We start from the raw sequence: 16974 nt of genomic DNA on the forward strand, positions 1-16974 counted from the left end.
CTATATAAAGTTATTTTTCGTATTGTTGTTCTCTTTACTCTTGGTTTTTATCGTATCGTATGATATTGTCTGATAGTAAGTCTTAAAAATAGAAAAATAAACGTTAAAATTCGATCAAATTTTCTTATTATACAATATTAAGTATCCGGTATCAAGTAAATATTTTTATCATTGTAAAGTAGCTAGACATGTTTACGGGAGCGCGAGTGGGCTTTTAAAAATAACTAAGAAAGTTAAATTTAAATTTACTTTAATTAAAATAAGAACAAAGGTATATGTTCTTATAACTAACTTAAAATTAACTTAACTAGTGAATCGACCGAGCAGAAGTGCATGCTCTAATCGACTAAAGAATAAAATATAGAATAATTAATACTAAAACACTACGTTTGTTTCCCATGGCATGAGGGGATTCGCGTTACATACGCCGAACGCTGATTAGGCGTTTACCGGTACCGTTCTCACGCCATGAGGCAACATAACTAGCTCAATAATTTAAAAATAAATAAGTCAGGAACTTTTTATTTTAAGTCTAGATTCTATTGACCGCCTTTGGGTAAATGGAAAAAACTATTGTTATTATAATGCAGTTGACATTCGCCTCCTACACTATCATTGCGGGTAAGGCCTGGCTCGCATCCAGGCTCCAGACGAAGACATTAAGTTGTACCATGTTTGAACACACACGTCTTATTTCAGAGGATTCTCTTTATATTTTGAAATCTTCAAATCTGAATATTTTCAAACATCTATAAAGTAAATTATACTTTCGATACAAATACTGTAACAATATTAGAAATGTTTTTCAAACGTTCTCCAACTGCACTACTTGCCTCTGTATTTATATAATACGTACATACAAAATATATACAAGAATAAAAGTCGTAATTAAAAAGTAGGCGACATGACACTCAAAGTAAGTTTAATGTAACAAAGAACCCTTTAATAAAATATACAATATGAATTTAAAACAATCGAAGCACAAAACCAAAGGGGCGAACAAAACGCTTAATAAAATATAACTTTTTATCAAATAATAGATTTACTGAAACCGTTGAAAAATATGGAAAATAACTTGGTTTTACATTTCGTCAGCCTATTAACGCTTCCGCATGGATTGTCACAAAAAAGTTGGAACGAATTTTTTTCTTTCTAGTTCAGCCGCTGACAGATGAATAATAATGGGGGTATGGTGAGCTTTGAAAGTGGCAAATGAACTTTATTTCAATAGAGAATTAAAAAGTATGTATTTCCAAATGTATAAAGATTTGACGTCGACGAGACTTCAAAAGATTTGAACTTGTCACAAATACAAATAGATAAATTATAATTTCAATAAAAACTAGAATATATGCCCATGTATTGCGCAATAAATTGAGCTTATTTAATTACTTAACAATCCGCGATCATTTTAATAGAACACCGTAAATTATAGTGAACAATCAAAGCTATGAGTCCCGAGGGATGTTGAGGAATGAATAAAATATCTCAACTATTCAAAGATATTCAATTCACGATCTCTTTGATGGCTGGTTTCCGAAAATAAAAGTTTTTAAGGCATCGCTACGAAAATGTTATTGATACCGTTCGCGTGATCGCTTACAGAAGCCTATTATTGTTTGTAATAAGATAATCCTATTTAATGATAGCTTATTTGTACTCTACTCTATTCTGATGTATATTTAATTTCGTACAGAAAAATATAATATTGTGAAAATACATATTTTTTATAATATTTCTTTTTATGTAATATTTATATAGGCAATTGATATAAATGTAAGATTCAAAGATTTCTTAGCAAGCAGTCTCTAAATTAAATGAGAAAAATTGAAAACATACATATATAAAGTAATGTAATGAGCCCCATTGCGATATTCTTCCGGCTTACCCGGCAATATACAAAGGAAACGTGACCATAAAGAAATAAAAATACAAAAAAGCTATTACGTGGGAGACCCTTACATAAATTTAACCATCTTAAAATATACCGCGTTCAATTCCCCCACGAAACGAACGCGCCGGGACAGAGTGTCAATATTCAATTTATTTTATAACTACCGTCCAAGTATCGTACCGAAACGGGACACAGAGTATAAGAATACAGAATAAACTACAACGTAATACACCAGCATACTAAAATTTCCCTACAGAACTTTTAGACTGTGGATTCGCAAATATTTTTGCAGCGATGTTCGTAGAAACAGTCTCGAGGGACAGTCACTGATTGAAAAAGAAAACAGCTTTCTCGTTGTCCAATTGATTCTTTGAGCCCTTGTTGTAAATATATTTGTATCTATATAATGGGTAGAGAATTTGGATTTGAAGGCAATTATTTTCGAGAGAAAATAAATTATTCCATAACTTACACTTGCATTATTCTGTTAGTCGAGTATGATAGTTTATAATTCTAGAATCAGCTACTAGGTAGTAGCTGATATAATTAATATTACATAAAAATATGTTTTACGCAAAAAAAATAATTTCATTTGGAGAATTTAACATTTTTAATTTATTGGTTTTAGTAAACAATCTTTAATATTAAAATTTAATTTAAAAACTTGAAGAATGGGCGGAAAGTGTAAAAAGTTCCCTCTGCCTTATCTGCTTTGTTTTAAAATTATTAGTAGTTTAGCAAACGTGAGTAATTGCGAGTTAGAACTAATTTGATAACCAACTAAACTACTAAGTAAAATTATATTTAGATGGATAGTAAAGAGTTTAATAAAGTGCGTAATAAATATAAAAATATAAGTAAACCCAAAAATAACTTTTAATTTAATTCCATACAAATTCACAATCTTATTAAAGTTACTGTTTCATTTAAACAAAGTTGATGAAAGGGACCTGTATAAAACAAGTATTGGACGATTGGAGCTGAACGGCGATCGGGCAATTGCTTGAAAGCATTCGTTTATCGCGAAATTAAATAACTTTCTAGGATTCGAAAACATCGCCAACTGTCCGACTGAGTGGGTCCGATTGAATCATTGAATCGGTAATTCGTTAAGATTCCTCGAGACGAGTTCTCGAGTCGAGTGCAGGCGGTGTTTGTGGATATGTAGTGTTATTGCTTGGATTAGTGACTGATTATGTATTGTTTGAAATGTAAAAACTTTTTACATTTTTTTGGTAATTGTCCATTTTATGATAATAATAGAAACCAATGCTCAACGTAGGTTGACTTAATAAAAAGAACACTTTCTCGGGTCTCGAAACTATAGCCCATTGATTCAGTTCTATATTCATAACACGAAGGAGATATCAAAGATAATAATATTCTCGTATTGCGAAAAAAATCCAAAAAAATATATTTTCTATCCCTCTTTGATCCGGTAACGCTCTGATTCCCACAAAAATATACACAAATTGTGCAAAAAGTGAACCCAAATCGTCACCAACTGACGTCCAATAACGTCAACTCCACAATGAAGACAAATAGTCTTGCATTCGAATGCGGCAAGCCCCCTCGAGACTAGGCCTTTGAAACTTGACCCATTTACTGACACTTACAATCTCTGAATTACCAGATGCCTTTGTCTGAAAGATTCATTTAATATTTATTAAACGTTCCAAGCTATTCTTTGCTATGTTGGGCTTCAATATTGTATTCTACTTACATAATTGGCAAGAATAAGTTCGATTTCCGTTTTGTGTATTTCCGTTTCCAGTGAGTTCAGAGTTTCAGAGGAGTTTTATAAAAAATATAATTATACAATTATAAGCAAAAGATACGCAAAGGAATTTTTATGTTTTTTTCACTTTCTATACAATTTTTAAATATCACATAATTAGTCGTAGATGCTAACAGCATGCTATGATTCGACAGACAATAACAATAACTCTGTGGGAATCAAACCCGCTACCTTCGTGTGTATAGTCAGTCTCAACTCTCGAAGTAAGTCTTATGCTAATTTCTTAGTTGCACATGCTTTACTAACCCTCTTCTTAGGCAAAACATGTTTTTTTAATTAAATGTTAACAAAGTTTCACATAAAACAACACTATCAGAGACAAAATAGTTATACTTCCTTCCCATTGCACACAACTCCAATAAAATATTGGCTGGTTTTACTGCTATATGTGGTAAGCAAAAAAACGGAATAGGCAATATCAGTTGGAGACAAAGAACGGAAAACAAAGGGATCCTGTAAACGTTTGTCTAAAACACATAAAAATGCCGCATCAAAATTCACTTTCGTCGCACCAGAGGAGCAATAACGGCGCAAACATTCGCGGCGGTGATAAATAAAGAGATGCGCGTCAATCTCATCTGAAGGCTCGATCGGAATAACTTACACTGTTCCATTTGATGGGCACTATGGAAATGGTGGAAAAACAACATTTCTCGATGTGGGACTCATTGTGGCGTGAAAGCTGGCGGAATTCAACATATATTTGTTTTAGATGTTAGGATGTTGAATATTTGAAATGTTTTTGAACTTGTTTAGATTTAAAATTATATTCTTATTGTGTACGCTCGGAAATTATACGGGTATTCAAAAATGAATTAAAGCATATACATAGTTTTAAAAAATGAGAAACTATAATGATGGTTTTCAGATTCATTTATAATTTCTGCCGCTTTTGAGAATGGTTAAAACATTTCCATATAAATAAATAATCCACATACGAGTATAGGCGGTGACATAATATTCATTGCTACGAGTATGTCTCAGGCGTGGCATCAACATAACAGATACGCATAACGTGTACCCAACTAGGGGCAACCAACTTTTCTGGCACGATTTCAATCCAGCTTGAACTATAGTACGTCAAATTTAGACAAACACCAATTCGCCTCATGAATAAAACATTACTCAGTCGACCGATCCTCCCAGTCAGATATATGAGCAACCAGACGTCCCGCCAATGCAAAATAAACCTTACCCCCATACGAGAAGGATAAAGTAAATCTAAGGTGAAAAAATATATTTAACATCATTTAGGGTATTGCGTTAGGGTTATGATAATTTTTAACACTTTTATTCGATAGCTCGATTAAAGTTGACATTCGGGATCGCATCATCGATCCTATTCCAATGAAATTTTATTGTATGATGAAACGGTTATTTATATGGACCTACGTGATCAAATGGTTCAATAAAATTATATTCAATTATACGCTACTCTGGGTACGCAGTGGTTACATCTATATAATTTATTTTATTATTTATCATTTTTAAGTCTTTATATAAAGAAAAATAGTGACATATTCTTTTTTTACTTTTAAATAAAACTAATATTGCATAAAGTAATTAGTCAAGCATGGTAAGTGCTGGCCATTTATATTTTTTAAGGTTAAGTAATAAAAATAAAACAATAAAAAATCTTCACGTTCAAAACTTAAAAAAGTTTCATAAGATGTAATTATAGTATATTTATAAGTTCAATATAAAAACGAGCTTACCTATAATACTTTTATAATTCTTCACCACCAACCTTTTTAGTTGAGCCAAATATCTAAACGTGTTCAGAGAATCTTCAATAATATCGGATTTTTATCACGTTTCATTATCATAAGTTACGATCCAGATATTATTTTTACCTAAAACCCAGAAATCTGGGCCACGATCAATTTCCATGTAATATTCTATTCGTTACTATATTGCTTAGGTACCCTAGATATTTACGAGATCCTCACAGACACATTAACTTTCATTGCCGAATGTTGCCTTATATAAACGTTTCGTCTTTATTGTTTATTGTGGGCTCTAAAGGTTTATGAATCTCTATTAGCGTTTGATGTTTTACAAGATTATTTTATTTAGATTGTTAAAAGTGTTTTCATCATATATTCTTTGAGTATTTAATAGCATGTTTTCCTTAATACCTTGCCTGATTACAATTTTTTCAGTTTGAAGAGTAAAATGTTGTCTCTATCTATCTAGTGCTTTGGTGCAACCGCAGTAATCAAAGCCAAAGCTGAGCTGGTTTACATTGTATCAACACACAGATCAGGAGAGCCAGGGAGGTTAATTGCTGCTCATTTAACATGGATAGCCGCTACACGCCGTTGACTGTGGTAGCAATCACACGCTCCTATATGTAGAAATCTGCGTTAGCTTAAACTATTGATTGCCATTTAAGTATTGAAGAAATGAGAAAGAATCGTCATTCATGTCTATAAGTATGTCCAGCATAATTTTTTTTTTAAATATTTGTTGCGGAACCAGAAAAAAAAGTGGTTTATTTTTTTTATCTGTCTGAAGCATTGTAATAAAGCTCTAGGGCTTATCATCTTTACAAAACTTTTTTTCAGCTTCACGCAACATTTAGTCCGCTATTACGGATAATGAGTAGATCCATAGTGCTTATCGGCAGACAGTGACTCAATGTGCCATAGCTTATGGAATTGTGGTCCCATACACATAAAAATAAAATCAAAAACACCTCCAATTTCTATTTAATATATATTTGTACAAATTCATTTGATCTCTAAATACTGTTTTGTTATATCATATCTCCATTTGTATTACTAGTATTAAATTGTCTTCCTAGCTAGCAGCCGCATGATTGCTAACTTGGTTAGGATTGCTCAAATCAGTGCAGATTAGAGGTATTAATATCGGATGTAAACAGATGAAAGCAATAAGCACATATCCTATAGTATTGGAATACTATTGGACATTGCAGACCAATAACGCTTGATAATATTAATAATCGATTTAAATTGGATCAAATTTAGATGGACGCCAATATGAGGGCACTGGCACAATGGAACAGCGTCTGACTGACAACACGATAGTTCTGGCGTAAATCCGTTCTCGTCACTCTTTTAGACATAATGTGTCTTTGAGTTCCATCTCCTCTGCAATATAAAATTTTTGTGAATTGGATATTTTAACGGAACCAAATGTGGAAAAAAGCGTGATATTCACTAAACAAGTAAAACACTTACAACAAAAAATATCCTACCCCATTAATAATTAGTATAGTTTTCGCCATAATTATTAAACCCATATAACCCCAACATCATAGTCGTTACCTAACTCATTTAGTTCTTACCGAAACCCATTCCCGAGCACGTTTTATTAGATAGCAGCAGGAAGGACATTTAGCTGCATCAGCCCGCTATAAAGCGATTACGTTGAATTTACAAGCGGTGCGTGGCAAGACGCCTTCCGATGTGCCACGAACGTGCACTACTTCCGGTACGCCGTACCTGGGACTGTGATACTCTTGTTTATATGATACTGTTGTGATGGCATAAATAATTTTATTTTTATTTTATTTTATATTTTATTAATGGTATAAATAGGTTGTTTGGTTTTGCTTATTTTCTTTTTACTGGATTAATCTTAACATCTTCATCATGGTAGTTCCTAATTTTTCGTTCATGTTAGGGAAATTGTTTGATAACTAGTAGTGAAACACAAAATTACACTTTGTATTTTGTATATAATACTATATAATAATAGTATACAATAATAGTACTTAAGCTGGAATCGAGTCTCAAATAATGACATTCACAATCACACAATTATCAAGAAGAACAAGACAGTACAGTAAATTAAGTTAATGGAAATTAACATCCTGAGAATGCAGCTCTAAAGTGTCTGCACGCGACGGTAGTGGGTCTAGAGTTAAATTATAAGTTCTTCTGATCTCATTAGGTGTATAGCCATATAATAGATATGTATGTATACCATTTATACATATATATCTTATATTAGGTATTTCGCGAAAGGAAAATAAATAAAAGATGTTTGATAAGTCTGTTGTAGCGCATAGGCGCAGCATATCACCATTAACTTGACGGTTCTGGGTGCGATTCACGTTCAAGGAAATGAATTATTTTTCTTACTTGTTCCGGCAACGAGATAGAGCTTGACTTTGAGTTCCGATAAATTGTTCAGAACGTAGGGAACGAAGTGTCTTAACACTTGTTCCCAGGTTCCCTCTGCTTAAGATAATTAAGTTCTTTTGCGATAATTAAAAAAATAAGATGTGTGAACATGAAAAATTAAATTTTAATGAAAAAGCGCAGTACTTAAAAATGGCCGAGTTAAACTTCACAAGAATTCATTCTTATGAAATAAAAAATACCATACATAATTAACACTAATAGAATAAATGCAAAATCTTTACTTATACAATTAAAAATAAAATTTAACTAAACGAATCCTTTTCTTACAAAGAGGCTAAAACACATGATAAGTTAATTTAAACTATATTAGTCGGCAATAAGCCGATTAGCCGCTAATTTACGAGGGCGGCGTGGCGGGTGCGGGCGCGGGCGGGCGGCGAGGGCGCGGGCGGGCGGGCGCGGGCCGATGCGGTGTGAAGATACTGCTTGTTAAGTGTTCCGCGGCACGGCATTGTGATGTAAATAAATGCAATTTGTAATTACCCTCCCCGAGCTCGGCCTCGGTGGGCTATGCATTTGAGAATCTAAACCATTTTGTGATATATTTTTCAATGGTTTCTGGATTCAATCCCTTTTTATGTAACAAGAAAGTAGATTAACGCTTGTCTCTCTCTAGACATTATGGGTTGAATAGTGGAATTCGACGCTGCGTATTGTCTACTAGCGATGCGAGCGAAGAAAATGAAAATAATAAATAATTGATAATAAAAAATCTTACATGGAATGCCCCAAATCCCTGTCTTAATTATAAGTCTAGATTAATATGTAGGTAAGTTGAATTTCATCATATTGTAAATATACTGAAACTCGAAACTATATTTGAGGTTAATAAGAAATTCGAACTTGTAGCCCCGCTCTCCTACTCTAATTCGCGAATTTATTTAATTTAGAATATATAGCAATTAAAATTAAGGAAGTTATTTAATTTTAATTACTGTATAGTCTAAACGAAAGATACAAAACAAAATGTTATATTGCTGTGAAGAAATTATGATCTCATAGCCTTATTAAAAAGTAGTTAAAAATATTATAAAACTTATATAAAAGACGTGAAGACGGTCAAAATGAAAATAAATTACGTTTAGAAATAATAAAAGTTGTAACTTACTTTTATTGCTCGCTTCGTCGAAGTTGCTTCGGAGCATAAATGAAGGATTATTATGAAAATATGTAAAATATGGGTTCTGAGTTATAGGAAAGGAAATTACTCTGTAAAATGCACTGAGCGCTTTGCATAATGTTAAGAAAATTATTGTCTGTTACTAACGACGTTAACAACTACTTTATCATTTCAACACAACTATATTGTGTAATAACAAACTTTTCAGCTTACAGTACTTTCATTTGTTTTCAATATTTTGAAATAAAACTCAAATATCCCGCTAGAGTAGGATGAGGAAAGATACTCCGTTGTCAAGTTTCTACCAAATTATCAGGACAGAATGGCGAAACCTAACACCTGGTGTTGTCTTGCTACCAGAGCGAAGAAATGAAAATAATCCAATTCTCTGAATGGTATTTAAATGGTTCAATCAAATTCTGGGTAGAAACATTGAGTTTTACAGCCATATGCCCCACTGGACCACAATGTACTACTGGACCAAGATAACATGAATTAAAATATTTTATGATCCCACTTGACGTTTGTTTTTAATTAACACTATTCGAGTATAACGCGATATCTTTCGTTATAAAATAAATTACTCTTCGACAAATAGCAGTGAAACTGTTGAAAACCCACTGTAGTGTTGATTTAAGTGAAGTAAGGCGAGAACCTCGCCAATTACTATTTAAATTCATTGAAAATAAGTTATTTATGTTTTGTCTGCTCTACAATGAAATGCAATATTGTTCACTAATTAATGAAGCTATATTTTATGTATATATATTTGAACTAACACTCTGTGTTGGTTTTGTCTGGTTGTATAACATTTCTTATAAATTGAGATTAGATACTTATTAAAGCGAGAGCCAAAAGGAGCCAGACTTGTTGCCTGCTGCCAGAGCTGTAGAAAGAAAAAAGAAAGCACCGCGGGATAAAAAATTCTCAGATAAGGATAGCAGTATAAGAGAGATAAAAAAGAAAGAGCATAAGCTGCGAAAGCACCAAACGAAAGTGCTGATAAAGATGAAGCTTTAAAAGGCAGAGAATGAAAGAGATGAAAGGTTAACGAAGAACTTCAGAGAAAACACAAAGCTTTTCTGGCGAGAAGTTAGTGTTTCTCGAGGTTGCTCGCTAACCTGTAGAATGAAAGGGGTGCTTTCGTAGGACGGTGAAATTTTAACAGAAGATCCACACGTTTTGCAGCGATGAGCGATGGTAAAATCAGTATACAATAAGTTGAATGTACGCGGAAAATCAGGGGTTGTCTCAGATGATCGGCGAGGTGCAGTCATCGAGACTACGCAGCTATAGGGCTAACAGTTTGATTAGCTAGAAAAGTTTATGTAAAATATTAGCGAGAAGAATGCAAGAGAGATCTGAAAGGCTGTTGTGGGAGGCCCAAAGAGTCTCTAGACCTGGAAGAGGATGTATGAATTAGATCTTTTCTCTCTGCATGATCACGGAGAAATTTTCGGCCGTTAGCCAAAAAGGTTTCTGTGCTTTTGTGAACCTGGAAAATTAGCATTTGATAGTTGTGAGGGCGAAATTATGGGAACTACCTGGGCACAATGTGAACGGATCACTCCGAGCGAGTAAGAGCTGGCATGTCGCCTTGGTTTGACATCCGATTGGGTGTTAAACAAGGATGCGCCATGTAAGCTTGGTTGTTTAATTTGTATTTGGATAGCTGTCTTCAAGAAATGAAACAAAGTGACATGGAAGTGAAAGTAGAAGCAGCGAAACGTAGGTAATAAAGATGAATGCCGTGGAGATTCGATCTCTTCGTGGGATATACGGATATATTTCAATTCCATAATGATTTCTCAAAAGAAACACTTACATGAAAACAGCGAGAGAATCTTCCTCGTAGAGGATAAGGGGAACCTAGTGTTAAGAATTAAGACACTCCGTCCCCACTTTCCGCCTCACATTGAGTCTTGAATGACTTTGTCTTGCTACCAGAACAACGAAAATAAAATAATTAAATCCCTCGAGAACTAATCGAACTCACAACCATTACGCTTGCGTCGACCGCAACACAATGAATTATAATATACTTTGCACATTCTAATTTGGCAGACACTTGTACAAAGTGACGTGACACTATAAAAGTGTCAACGATCGCCAAACACGTCTTGCGGCAAACGTGTGAGACATAAATCGTATACAATCTGAGAGCCGAAATATGGGCTCGATGAGTTATATAGAGACGCCTTATCTCGGTCGACCTGCCTGCTTGCTGCGAGAGCTTCCACTTTGCACCTTATATTTTACGGTTTTATAAATTGTTATTGTCATTATAAAAATATTATTTTACTGTTTAGTCTATTTGAACAAGTATGTATATTTTTGAGGTATATAAAAGTACACTTACTTACTTACTTATATTTGAAATTATATGGGAAATCTCTCTGTTCTTATATTTTTAGGCTCGTTCATACCATATGTATTTGTTTTAGACGTTTAAAACCAAGGCTGTGTATTTTACCACTTTTTTAATATAAAAAAATATTAGCTGATGCGTGGGAAACGGAGAGTTTTAACACTAGATCCCCAGGTTCCCTCTGCCGTACCTGCTATATACATGAATCGGAGTAAAGCTAAAAAAACTCCGTTTCTTATTACTCATTTCCATCTTTAAGGCGACAAGTGGAACAAACCTCAGCAATCGTGTTAAATTGTCCACGTAGCGGCAACATTAAGCCGCGGCAGTACGCTATGTGAGTGTCGTAAATATCAACAATTACTTACATTATATACTTACACATACTGATATTACTTACCTATACTGATGTTACTTCTGAGTTATGAAGGTATCTGTACATATTTACACGAGCCGCTATCGGGAGTTTCTAGTTGGAAATTATGTTTAGTCATAAACTTGACTATAGATGTTGAGGCCAGTCGTGACGTAGGGGCGGGCACAAGTAAACGCGACAGGTTTTGGGTTCAATTTCTACTTGATGAAATGAAATATTTAATATTTTCATTTCTTCGCTCTGATGTTGATGCAAAATAAGGCTGATTGAATTCTGCATGATGTCTCCAGAAATCGGCAGAAAATGGCAAACGGAGTGTCTTAACATGTTTAACTTATGTTTCCTTTGCCTGCCCTATTGTTGCGGAATACAATTTAAATTAACACAATTTTTCTTTTAAGTAAATCATAATTTGTAATTCCAATCAACATGCCACAACACAATTAACAACTAAACCGCGTATTAAACAAAACACAGTACAAACAAGTTTATATTTTGTTTTCTCTTTGTGTGTTGTCGATTAAGTTGAATGATTGAAGTCGTCTCAAATACCTCTGTGTACCGCCGTGAACCCTTCCCCGCTGACCTAATTAGTGGCAAATTGAGTTACGCTTGTTGAGCCTTCAATGATTTTATTATGCTTTAAAACAAAATACTATAATTTGTAAACAATGTTATTTGTTTTATTTATCATTTATCACGTTTCAAATAAAATCAAATTAATAAATCAGCTGCATTTTTCAGTGTTAAGGCACTCCGTTCCTCACTTTCCGCGAAATTCCGGAGGCATTGCATGGTGAGTGCTGAAACTCAACGCTGCCTTGCCTCGATTTCAGAGCGAAGAAATGAAGATATAAATTTACATAAGTATTGGATTTCCTCGAGTGGGGATCGAACCCACAACCTGTCGCGCTTGCAGTCGCACGCTTGTACCCCGCAGCGACTCTCCTTGCTGTTTTTTAATATTATTCACTTTTTACTTCTATGATTTGACAGTTGTTTCCAAAAGCTCAATAGTTTTTAAAAAGTTTTGTAAACATTTCATTTCGAACTGATGATTATAAAACCATTAGCCTGTGGTATGTGTTGATTTATGTATTGCACCAGTCTTTTATTATTTGTTGAAAGCTCAACGTGAGGAATGGACTTCGAAATGAAAAATAAAAACGGTAGTTTCACACTGGAATAGTTGAAAATTGAGTCTTCTAGTTTTTCTATGGCTATGCTTTGAAGTGGTTAATTTATTAAGAAAACGTGTACATAGCTTTGCTTCAAGGTGAAGTGTGTGTAGTCGATGAACATTTATTGTGTATTTTCTCTACTAGTATTTTTTCATACGGTTTTATTAGGCCGACGCGAAGTGTAACGACGGTTGTTACATATAAAAACTAAGAAATTAAATTTCAACCACTTGTAATGATTACATTATGATAATACTTTTTTTGCGGCGTAGAACCATTCAATATAACAATGAACATGAGAATCGAATCCACAACCGATACGATTACAGTCGCAGGCGTGTTTCCCTGCGCTCTGACGGCTACTACGAAGACGGTCGGCATCAAATATCTCTAAAATAAATATAAAGAAAGACAGATTCATGTGATTTATACAAAGAGTGTCCTCGATTCATCATAAATATTTTATAGCACTACAAGTCGTGTGTATGAAGGCAGAACGGCGCGCGCGTAAACTTTTTATTGCAGCTAATGGACGTTTTACTAGGAGACGTGTTTTGGAGTAGTTCCTTTATTACGGACCAGTCGTAGTCCACAAGTTCGTTTGTTTGGACTGTATTACTATTTCTAGTTATTGATTAGTGAATGAGGCCAGTCGTGGTGCAGGGGCACGAAAGTGCTACTGTTAACGAGACAGATTGTGAGTTCGATTCCCGCTCGAGGAAAAGCATGACTTTTAATTTAATATCTAAAAACACATTTTTGAAAATTTTAAAGTTATAGTTACATTTAATTAATACATAGTAATATAATAGTTCAGAAACTACTAGAAAACCAAAAAACCAAATAAGAGAATTAGCATTCAATTATAAAATCACAATATTTTCACCTGCAAAAAGATTCATTACAAAAGTTCCGATATGAAATCAAGGCTATCTGTCAAAGGGTGGCGAGCGCCGCTACGTCGCTATCGTGCCAAACTTAAATTGATAATTTTTTAAAAAGTTTTCGACTTTCATTTATTGTTGTGAAGCACAAGTAATAGGCTGAGAGTTATGTACTATTTTTTTTCCTTCATCCTGTTTGCCGCATATACTACAGTAGGTAGAAGGAACCTGGAGGCATTGCTTGTTGAGTGGCGAAAATTACCGCTGCACAATAAACATACGAAAATATTTAATATTTTATTTCATGCACCGCAGGGGTTTGGTTCCCACTAGATGAATGCACGAATGATGCCACGACTGGTTCCATACATAGGTAACATTTACTAAAGTAAATTATTTATTTACTAAATACTTATCTGAATTTGTTAATTGCTAATTAGTTTCCTCTTTTTTGTACAACAATACTATTTTATTTTTCTAAATTTAATTTGCTTATTCCATTAATAACATTTTGTAGAGAAAAGAAACAAACAATACATGTACAAGAAAATCATAATATTGTTTTTAAGTTTTATATATTTATACATAATATGTAAATTTTACTTTTTAGGCCGTTGTGGCCCATCGGCTCACTCACACATATCACTTTCACATATCAAACGCGACGGTCGTAGGTTCAATTCGAATTTCCTCGCTCTGATAACAAGACAAAGCGCGACATTTAATTCCGTCCATGAACACGCAATATCTCGAAATTGGAAAGTAAGTAGTGGATATAGAAAGTATTCCCTACTTTCTTTCTTAGTCTCCTAACACTACATTCTCTTTACCCACTCATTCATATGTAGGATACAGCAGAATAAAAAAAACATAACCAAAAATATTTCAAAACTTAAAATCGCAATATAATATTTTTCCCAAAAAAGAAATTGTTATTCCACTAAGTAAACGTGAACCACCCTCGAGCAGCAGCGTAGAGAGCCTCCAAAATGTTCTTAACTTGCGCCGCGTAATCTGAAAGAGTATTTCGTAAGTTTTAATCAAAATATCTGCCGTCGCCGCCGTGACGACCCGCCCTGTTTATATTATAATAATAACTTCAAATATCCAACAAAAATTGCTTGAAGAATTTGAGAATTACATTCCCTTAACCTGAATACGAAATAGGTTAAATAATTTTGATGCGATATTTTTTTTCTTTAACTTGGATCGAAATTATATTTAAGGTCTAGTGATTATAATTTAGATTGAATGCATTTCGTATTACGCAACTTAACGCAATATTTAATAGAATGTTTCCCCATCGAAACAAAAGTATATTTTGCACGCATTATATGGCAGTGTTGCCATGTGCGGCATGCAGGCAGTATTTCATTTCCAGAGTGGGAATCGAAGCCACAACTGTCGCGTCTATATGCCACTGAACCACGCTGGCTTCAATTTTAAATTTTTCGTGATACTTAAAATGGCTCACTCCATCATCATCATATATTTATTTATTCTATGCTAGTTTTTAACTGTTACTTTGCCCAAGAGGTCAAAAGCTTCTTGACACATTCCAAGTATCCCAGGTACCTAGCTCTTACTACGGGAACAGTAGGTTAGTCTTCCTCACAAAATATGCCAGAGGCCAGTCCAGGCCAGGCCAGGATGGAGATTCTATTCCCACTCGAGAGAATTGTGAAATATACGAGGCAAAAGCGCGGCGTTGAGTTCCGCCTCTAAGGTCCAGAGTTCGGCGCAGAGTGAGGAATCTATTAATATAAGGCTCCCTCTGGCTATCCTGTTACATGCGAGATACAGTGTGAAGCTGAAAGAAAGAAAAGATGTAGGCACCATGAGATTAGAGTGTTCAACCAAACAAGATTCACTCCTAAGCTTTATCTATATATATAAAAGGACTTGTCCTCACTGACTGAGGTAAGACGCACGCACAGCCGTAACCGCTGTGCGTAGAAACGTGAAATTTGGACAGATGTTTACTTTTGTAATCTGGACATCCACTAAGAAGGGATTTTGAAAAATTTTAACCCTAAAGGAGTGAGATAGGGGTTGAAAGTTTGTATGGAAAAAAATTTAAATCAGCACCGATTTTTATAAAATTTGAAATTTAGATTTTTAAAAGTATTTAATTGAACACGTGTTTCGTCGTTTTCTAGCATTCTCCCCCCAAGGGTGCAAATAAGGGGTTGAAAGTTTGTATATATATTTTTTTAAATCGACACCAATTTTTGTAAAAATTGAAATTTAGACTCTTAAAAGTATTTAATTGAACACATGTTTCATGATTTTCTAGAATTCACCCCCTAAGGGTGCAAATAAGGGGTTAAAAGTTTGTATGGAAAAATCTGAAATCGATTTTTATAAAATTTGAAATTTAGACTTAAAAATATTTCATTGAACACATGTTTCGTGGTTTATTAGAATTCACCCCTAATTGCGCAAGCAAAGCTGCGCGCGTCCGCTAGTATAATTATAAGAATAGCTTTTAAACTAGTACAAAGTTCTATTAAAATTTATAACAGCTTCCTGTATAAGACGTGCCAAGTCAGTCAGGATGGCCGAGCGGTCTAAGGCGTCAGGCTCAAGGTAACCTTGCCTACAGTACAGTAGGTCGAGCTGTTCTGGTCCTCTCTGTGGGCGTGGGTTCGAATCCCACTTCTGATATCACTTTTTATTGTGATTATTATATTTGTTTTGTTTTTATTAAGTTTATTTTATAGAATATGCATGATTTTAATAGTAAAATAATATGTTTTTTGTATTATCAAAAAAAAAAGTTATTTATAATTTTATCACTTTTAAGGTGTGCTGTGCTGTGGTATAATTTAGGAAAGAAAACTATTTTTAGAAGTCCCGCTGTGTACATTTTTTTACACTTTTAGCTTCACATTGTATAGTAGGGAAGGCAGGGGAACCTTGTGTTAAAAGATACTTCAACCTTAACAAACTTCCGTTCTCCGCTTTTCCCCGAATTCTTGCTGCGTATTGAGTGGCGAACTCAAAACCGACCAATGATTTATTTATATGTTTTCTAAAAATATATTAAATTTAGATATAGCTTCTTTCCATTTCATATTACAAACCTACCTAAAATCAATTTGTTAATATAAAAAAACAATAATGTTATAATAACATTGTTCTTCATATCAAAATAATGTGAAGGGACGAGTCGTGA

General features: G+C 34.1%; 1 non-coding gene across 1 annotated transcript; it reads left to right on the plus strand.

Moving 5' to 3' along the window:
• Positions 1–16347: 16347 nt before the first annotated feature.
• TRNAL-CAA (transfer RNA leucine (anticodon CAA)) lies at positions 16348–16463 on the plus strand. The gene is made up of 2 exons: positions 16348–16385; positions 16419–16463. It is a non-coding gene; the product is annotated as a tRNA-Leu (tRNA).
• Positions 16464–16974: the final 511 nt, after the last annotated feature.

Source organism: Heliconius melpomene, chromosome 4 (genome assembly GCF_056956725.1).
Source record: "Heliconius melpomene rosina isolate 202511_hmr_F chromosome 4, ASM5695672v1, whole genome shotgun sequence".
NCBI lineage: Eukaryota > Metazoa > Arthropoda > Insecta > Lepidoptera > Nymphalidae > Heliconius > Heliconius melpomene.